Here is a 7,382-nt window from a genome sequence, read left to right on the forward strand (position 1 = left end):
ATGCCTCCGGAGGCCGCACAAAGTATTACACTCAAAAGTGTAAAGCCCCTCCCCTTCAGCCTATACACCCCCGTGCTCCCACGGGCTCCTCAGTTTTTTGCTTTGTGCGAAGGAGGTCAGACACGCACAGCTCCACAGATTGGTCAGCAGCAGCTGCTGACCATGTCGGATGGAAGAAAAGTGGGCCCATATAGGGCCCCAGCATGCTCCCTTCTCACCCCACTCTTGTCGGAGGTGTTGTTAAGGTTGAGGTATCCATTGCGGGTACGGAGGCTGGAGCCCACATGCTGTTTTCCTTCCCCATCCCCCTCAGGGTTCTGGTGGAAGTGGGATCTTATCGGTCTCCAGGCACTGAGACCGTGCTTCATCCACAACTCCTGTGGAGCCTGCTGGATAGGAGCCGGGTATCGTTCAGGGACATGGCCCTGCTACTTGGAGGTACTCTGTGTCCCCGTGGGGACCGCGCACAGCAACACTCCAGCTTTGCTGGGTGTGCTAGTGCACCGGGGACCGCGGAGCTGACCGGGTTAATATGTGCCATTACACACTCAGCGTTGCTGAGTGTGTTTATGTATAGTGACTGCCGCATTGACCGCCGCTGCCTTGGAAATACTGCGGCGCGGCTGGGACTTGTAGTGCGCCGGGGACTTCCACGCCGGCCGCGCTTTTACGGCGGCCGCGTTTATTACTAAAGTCCCCGGCTTTTTGCGGCCTAGTTTCCTTTCCTCCCGCCCATAGCCCTGACAGGCAGGGGAAGGGCGGGACGCTGCATAGAACGAGCAGCACTGAGGGCTGGAGCATGCTTTGCATACTCCACTCCCCTCACTGTGCACAGTGCAGGCACCAGTTCCCGCTCTTTCTGGGTCACGCCCACAGCTCCCTCCTCTCCTCAGGACGCATTCCTGTCAGCTCCTCGGACGCTGCAGAGGGGGACAAAATCTGGGAGACCCAGGCAGGGACTCTGGTGGCATCACAACCGCTTTAAGCGGGTGGTAAGCAGCACCTGTGGTGCTAGCCCCATTGTGCAGTAGTGTAACATTATATGTTTATTTTACACTGTATAGTGCACAGTTGATTTCTGGCTATATACCCTATTGTGTTGCTCAGGGAAGATAATAGCATGGCGCCCACAAAAGGCAGGGGTGCCAAAACACAGGCTTATTATGCTGCCTGCGCCGCATGTACGACCCCGCTACTGGCAGGTTCCACTGACCCTCATTGTATACAGTGCTCGGGCCCTGTGACACTTACTCAGCCAGAGCCTCTGCTAGGAGGGGCCCAGGGGGAGCCACCTGCTGACAATGTCCAGGGGACGGGGACAGAGTTTGCAAAACTCTCTGAGACTATGGCTAAGATACTAGAAGCCTTGCAGTACAGGCCGGTATCTCAGCACAGGGACTCTGTTGAATCTTTGTTCCCTGGCCCCCCTCAGTTGGACCAACAATGTCCTCCCGGGGTATCTCATAGATCCCAGGCTGAGGGTTCTGACACAGACCCCAGCCCCAGACCGACTAAGCGAGCTCGCTTAGATTTTCCCTCGACATCATCATATTGTTCAGGGTCTCAGCGAGGGGAATCTCGAGTTGATGAAGCGGAGGTAGCTGATCAGGATTCTGATCCTGAGGGCGCTCTCAATCTTCATACTCCAGACGGGGACGCCATAGTGAACGATCTTATTGCATCCATCAATCAAATGCTGGATATTTCTCCCTCAGTCTTTCCAGCAGAGGAGTCGGCTTCTCAGCAGGAGAAATTCCGGTTCAGGTTCCCCAAGCGTACACCGAGTATGTTTCTGGACCACTCCGATTTCAGAGAGGCAGTCCAGAATCACCATGCTTGTCCAGATAAGCGTTTTTCTAAGCGCCTTAAGGATACACGTTATCCCTTTCCACCTGACGTGGTTATAGGTTGGACTCAGTGTCCCAAAGTGGATCCTCCAATCTCCAGACTGGCGGCTAGATCCATACTTGCAGCGGAAGATGGGGCTTCACTCAAGGATGCCACTGACAGGCAGATGGAGCTCTGGTTGAAATCCATCTATGAAGCGATCGGCGCTTCTTTTGCCCCAGCATTCGCTGCCGTATGGGCACTACAAGCTATCTCAGCAGGTCAAGCGCAAATTGAAGCAGCCACATGCACGTCCGCGCCACAAGTGGCGTCCATTACCACTCAGACCTCGGCATTTGCGTCTTACGCTATTAATGCTGTCCTGGACTCTGCGAGCCGTACGGCGGTGGCAGCCGCCAATTCGGTGGTACTCCGCAGGGCCTTGTGGCTACGGGAATGGAAGGCAGATTCTGCTTCCAAAAAGCGCTTAACCAGTTTGCCAATTTCTGGCGACAGATTGTTTGGCGAGCGTTTGGATGAAATCATCAAACAATCCAAGGGAAAGGATACATCCTTACCCCAGCCCAAACCGAACATACCCCAACAGAGGAGAGGGCAGTCGAGGTTTCGGTCCTTTCGGGGCGCGGGCAGGTCCCAATTCTCCTCGTCCAAAAGGCCTCAGAAAGAGCAAAGGAACTCTGATGCATGGCGGTCTAAGTCACGTCCTAAAAAGACCACCGGAGGGGCAGCTAACAAAGCGGCTTCCTCATGACTTTCGACCTCCTCATTCCGCATCCTCGGTCGGTGGCAGGCTCTCCCGCTTTTGCGACACCTGGCTGCCACGAATAAAAGACCGCTGGGTGAGAGACATTCTGTCTCACGGTTACAAGATAGAGTTCACCTCTCGTCCCCCGACTCGATTCTTCAGGTCATCCCCGCCTCCCGAGCGAGCCGAGGCTCTTCTGCAGGCGCTGGGCATTCTGAAGGCAGAAGGAGTGGTGGTCCCTGTTCCTCTTCAGCAACAGGGCCACGGTTTTTACTCCAACTTGTTTGTGGTCCCAAAGAAGGACGGGTCTTTTCGACCTGTCCTGGACCTGAAACTTCTCAACAAACACGTAAAGACCAGGCGGTTCCGGATGGAATCCCTCCGCTCCGTCATCGCCTCAATGTCCCAGGGAGATTTCCTTGCATCGATCGATATCAAGGATGCTTATCTCCACGTACCGATTGCTCCAGAGCACCAGCGCTTCTTGCGCTTCGCCATAGGGAACGAACACCTGCAGTTCGTGGCACTGCCGTTCGGCCTGGCAACAGCCCCACGGGTTTTCACCAAGGTTATGGCTACTGTAGTAGCGGTCCTCCACTCTCAGGGTCACTCGGTGATCCCGTACTTGGACGATCTGTTGATCAAGGCACCCTCTCTAGAGGCATGCCAACACAGCCTCGACGCTACCCTGGAGACTCTCCAGAGTTTCGGGTGGATCATCAATTTTCCAAAGTCAAATCTGACACCGGCCCAATCGCTGACATACCTTGGCATGGAGTTTCATACCCTCTCAGCGATAGTGAAGCTTCCGCTGATCAAGCAGCGGTCACTACAGACAGGGGTACAATCTCTCCTTCAAGGTCGGTCACACACCTTGAGATGCCTCATGCACTTCCTGGGGAAGATGGTGGCAGCAATGGAGGCAGTTCCTTTCGCGCAGTTTCACCTGCGTTCTCTTCAATGGGACATCCTTCGCAAATGGGACAGGAAGCCGACGTCTCTCGACAGGAACGTCTCCCTCTCGCAGGCGACCAAAGCTTCCCTTCGGTGGTGGCTTCTTCCCACTTCATTATCGAAAGGGAAATCTTTCCTACCCCCATCCTGGGAGGTGGTCACGACGGACGCGAGTCTGTCAGGGTGGGGAGCGGTTTTTCTCCACCACAGGGCTCAGGGTACGTGGACCCAGCAAGAGTCCTCGCTTCAGATCAATGTTCTGGAAATACGGGCAGTGTATCTTGCCCTGAAAGCGTTTCAGCAGTGGCTGGAAGGCAAGCAGATCCGAATTCAGTCAGACAATTCCACAGCGGTGGCATACATCAACCACCAAGGCGGCACACGCAGTCGGCAAGCCTTCCAGGAAGTCCGGCGGATTCTACTGTGGGTGGAAGCCACGGCCTCCACCATCTCCGCAGTTCACATTCCAGGCGTGGAAAACTGGGAAGCAGATTATCTCAGTCGCCAGGGCATGGACGCAGGGGAATGGTCCCTTCACCCGGACGTGTTTCAGGAGATCTGTTGCCGCTGGGGGGTGCCGGACGTCGATCTCATGGCGTCCCGGCACAACAACAAGGTACCAGCGTTCATGGCACGGTCTCAAGATCCCAGAGCTCTGGCGGCAGACGCCTTAGTTCAGGATTGGTCGCAGTTTCAGCTCCCTTATGTGTTTCCTCCGCTGGCACTGTTGCCCAGAGTGTTACGCAAGATCAGGGCCGACTGCCGCCGCGTCATCCTCGTCGCTCCAGACTGGCCGAGGCGGTCGTGGTACCCGGATCTGTGGCATCTCACGGTCGGCCAACCGTGGGCACTACCAGACCGACCAGACTTGCTATCTCAAGGGCCGTTTTTCCATCTGAATTCTGCGGCCCTCAACCTGACTGTGTGGCCATTGAGTCCTGGATCCTAGCGTCTTCAGGGTTATCTCAAGACGTCATTGCCACTATGAGACAAGCTAGGAAACCAACGTCCGCCAAGATCTACCACAGGACGTGGAAAATTTTCCTGTCGTGGTGCTCTGCTCAGGGTATTTCTCCCTGGCCTTTTGCCTTGCCCACTTTTCTGTCCTTCCTTCAATCTGGACTGGAAAAGGGTTTGTCGCTCGGCTCCCTTAAGGGACAAGTCTCGGCGCTCTCTGTGTTTTTCCAGAAGCGCCTAGCCAGACTTCCACAGGTACGCACGTTCCTGCAGGGGGTTTGTCACATCGTCCCTCCATACAAGCGGCCGTTAGAACCCTGGGATCTGAACAGGGTGCTGACGGTTCTTCAGACACCACCATTCGAGCCAATGAGGGATATTTCTCTCTCACGCCTTTCGCAGAAAGTGGTTTTCCTAGTTGCAGTCACTTCACTTAGGAGAGTGTCTGAGCTAGCAGCGCTGTCATGCAAAGCCCCTTTCCTGGTGTTTCACCAGGACAAGGTGGTTCTGCGTCCGGTTCCGGAATTTCTCCCTAAGGTGGTATCCCCCTTTCATCTCAATCAGGATATCTCCTTACCTTCTTTTTGTCCTCATCCAGTTCACCAATGTGAAAAGGATTTGCACTTGTTAGATCTGGTGAGAGCACTCAGACTCTACATTTCTCGTACGGCGCCCCTGCGCCGCTCGGATGCACTCTTTGTCCTTATCGCTGGCCAGCGTAAAGGGTCACAGGCTTCCAAATCAACCCTGGCTCGGTGGATCAAGGAGCCAATTATCGAAGCTTACCATTCGGCTGGGCTTCCGGTTCCCTCAGGGCTGAAGGCCCATTCTACCAGAGCCGTGGGCGCGTCCTGGGCTTTGAGGCACCAGGCTACGGCTCACCAGGTGTGTCAGGCGGCTACCTGGTCGAGCCTGCACACTTTCACGAAGCACTATCAGGTGCATACCTATGCTTCGGCGGATGCCAGCCTAGGTAGACGAGTCCTTCAGGCGGCGGTTGCCCACCTGTAGGAAGAGGCCGTTTTACGGCTCTCTTACGAGGTATTATTTTACCCACCCAGGGACTGCTTTTGGACGTCCCAATTGTCTGGGTCTCCCAATAGAGCGACAAAGAAGAAGGGAATTTTGTTTACTTACCGTAAATTCCTTTTCTTCTAGCTCTAATTGGGAGACCCAGCACCCGCCCCTGTTTTTTTGTGTACACATGTTTGTTCATGTTGAATGGTTTCAGTTCTCCGATATTCCTTCGGATTGAAGTTACTTTAAACCAGTTTATAATTCTTTTTCCTCCTTCTTGCTTTTGCACCAAAACTGAGGAGCCCGTGGGAGCACGGGGAGTGTATAGGCAGAAGGGGAGGGGCTTAACACTTTTGAGTGTAATACTTTGTGCGGCCTCCGGAGGCATAGCCTATACACCCAATTGTCTGGGTCTCCCAATTAGAGCTAGAAGAAAAGGAATTTACGGTAAGTAAACAAAATTCCCTTCTTTTTTCAGCCTTATAGGACATACATTTATTCGCTCGCAAGATAGTTCTGAAAAAACTCCATCATAAGAAAGACAGTTATGGGTTTGATAGCCCGGCGGAAAAGGAAGCTCTACAGGTACTTGAAGACCTTTTGCTTGAACAGGCCAGTGTCTCCACAGAGGTGTTCCCCAAATCTCTACTGCCCAGATCCACCAAGTTCCCCCTCCTGTCCTTGTGCCCTGCTGTTGAAGTCTTCACCAAACTGGTGACGGACGAGTTTAAACATATCACCACCAGGAGACAGGGGGATAATTTAACCCAGAGACAAAGATCTGCTCTGATGGAATTGAGTAATGATAATAATATTGTTATCAAACCAGCAGACAAGGGGGATAACATCGTGATCTGGGCAGTGGAGAAATACGAAAGGGAAGCTTTTCGTCAACTCCGTGACAAAAATACGTATTTGAGATTATCTTCTAATCCGTTGCAGCGGTTCATGTTGGAGCTTGGCAGGATCCTGGAGACGGCGTGCGAAAAGGGCGTTATTGATAAGAAAATGATGGAGGGGCTCTCCACTAAATATCCTAAGGTACCTACGTTCTATCTTTTACCAAAGATCCATAAGGATGCCCTCAGTCCCCCGGGACGTCCTATCGTGTCCGGCATAGAGGGCTTATGTGACCCAATATGTAAATTTATCGATTACCATCTTAAAACTATTGTGGAAACACTGCCCTCTTATGTTCGTGACACGACGGACGTCCTGGGGAGAATTGATGGCATCTTTGTGGATCATGATATGCTGATTGTTACAGCAGATGTGGAGAGCCTCTACACATGTATATCACATTCTGATGGTCTGAGAGCGGTCCGCCTCTTCCTTGAGATGGCCGGTCGTGATGGTGATTTGAACCTATTCATCCTTGAGCTGCTCCACTTTGCCCTCACACACAATTTTTTTATTTTTAAGGATGTTTTTTATTTACAGCAACGCGGTACTGCCATGGGGGCGGCCTGTGCTCCGGCCTACGCCAACCTCTTCCTCGGCATGTGGGAGAGGTTGGTGTTTGGCGACGGGGGCATTAGTGCCAGCTCCCATGTGCAGTGCTGGCTTCGGTACATTGATGATGTGTTGTTTTTTTGGCAGGGCACAGTGGAGCAGCTTGATGATTTTATGGGTCAACTCAATGATAATGACTTGAACATCAAGCTGACGTACAAACATAGCAGCAGGTGCATTGACTTTCTGGATATTAACATTGAGGTGGATTCATCCTCCTGTATCCAGACCAGTATGTATCGTAAATCCACCTCGGTCAATGCCCTGCTGCATACATCTTCGGCTCATACTGCCGCCACTATACGTGCCATCCCGACTGGCCAATTCTTGAGGGTGAGGCGGATTTGCT

Source organism: Anomaloglossus baeobatrachus, chromosome 5 (genome assembly GCF_048569485.1).
Source record: "Anomaloglossus baeobatrachus isolate aAnoBae1 chromosome 5, aAnoBae1.hap1, whole genome shotgun sequence".
In the NCBI taxonomy this organism is placed as follows: domain Eukaryota; kingdom Metazoa; phylum Chordata; class Amphibia; order Anura; family Aromobatidae; genus Anomaloglossus; species Anomaloglossus baeobatrachus.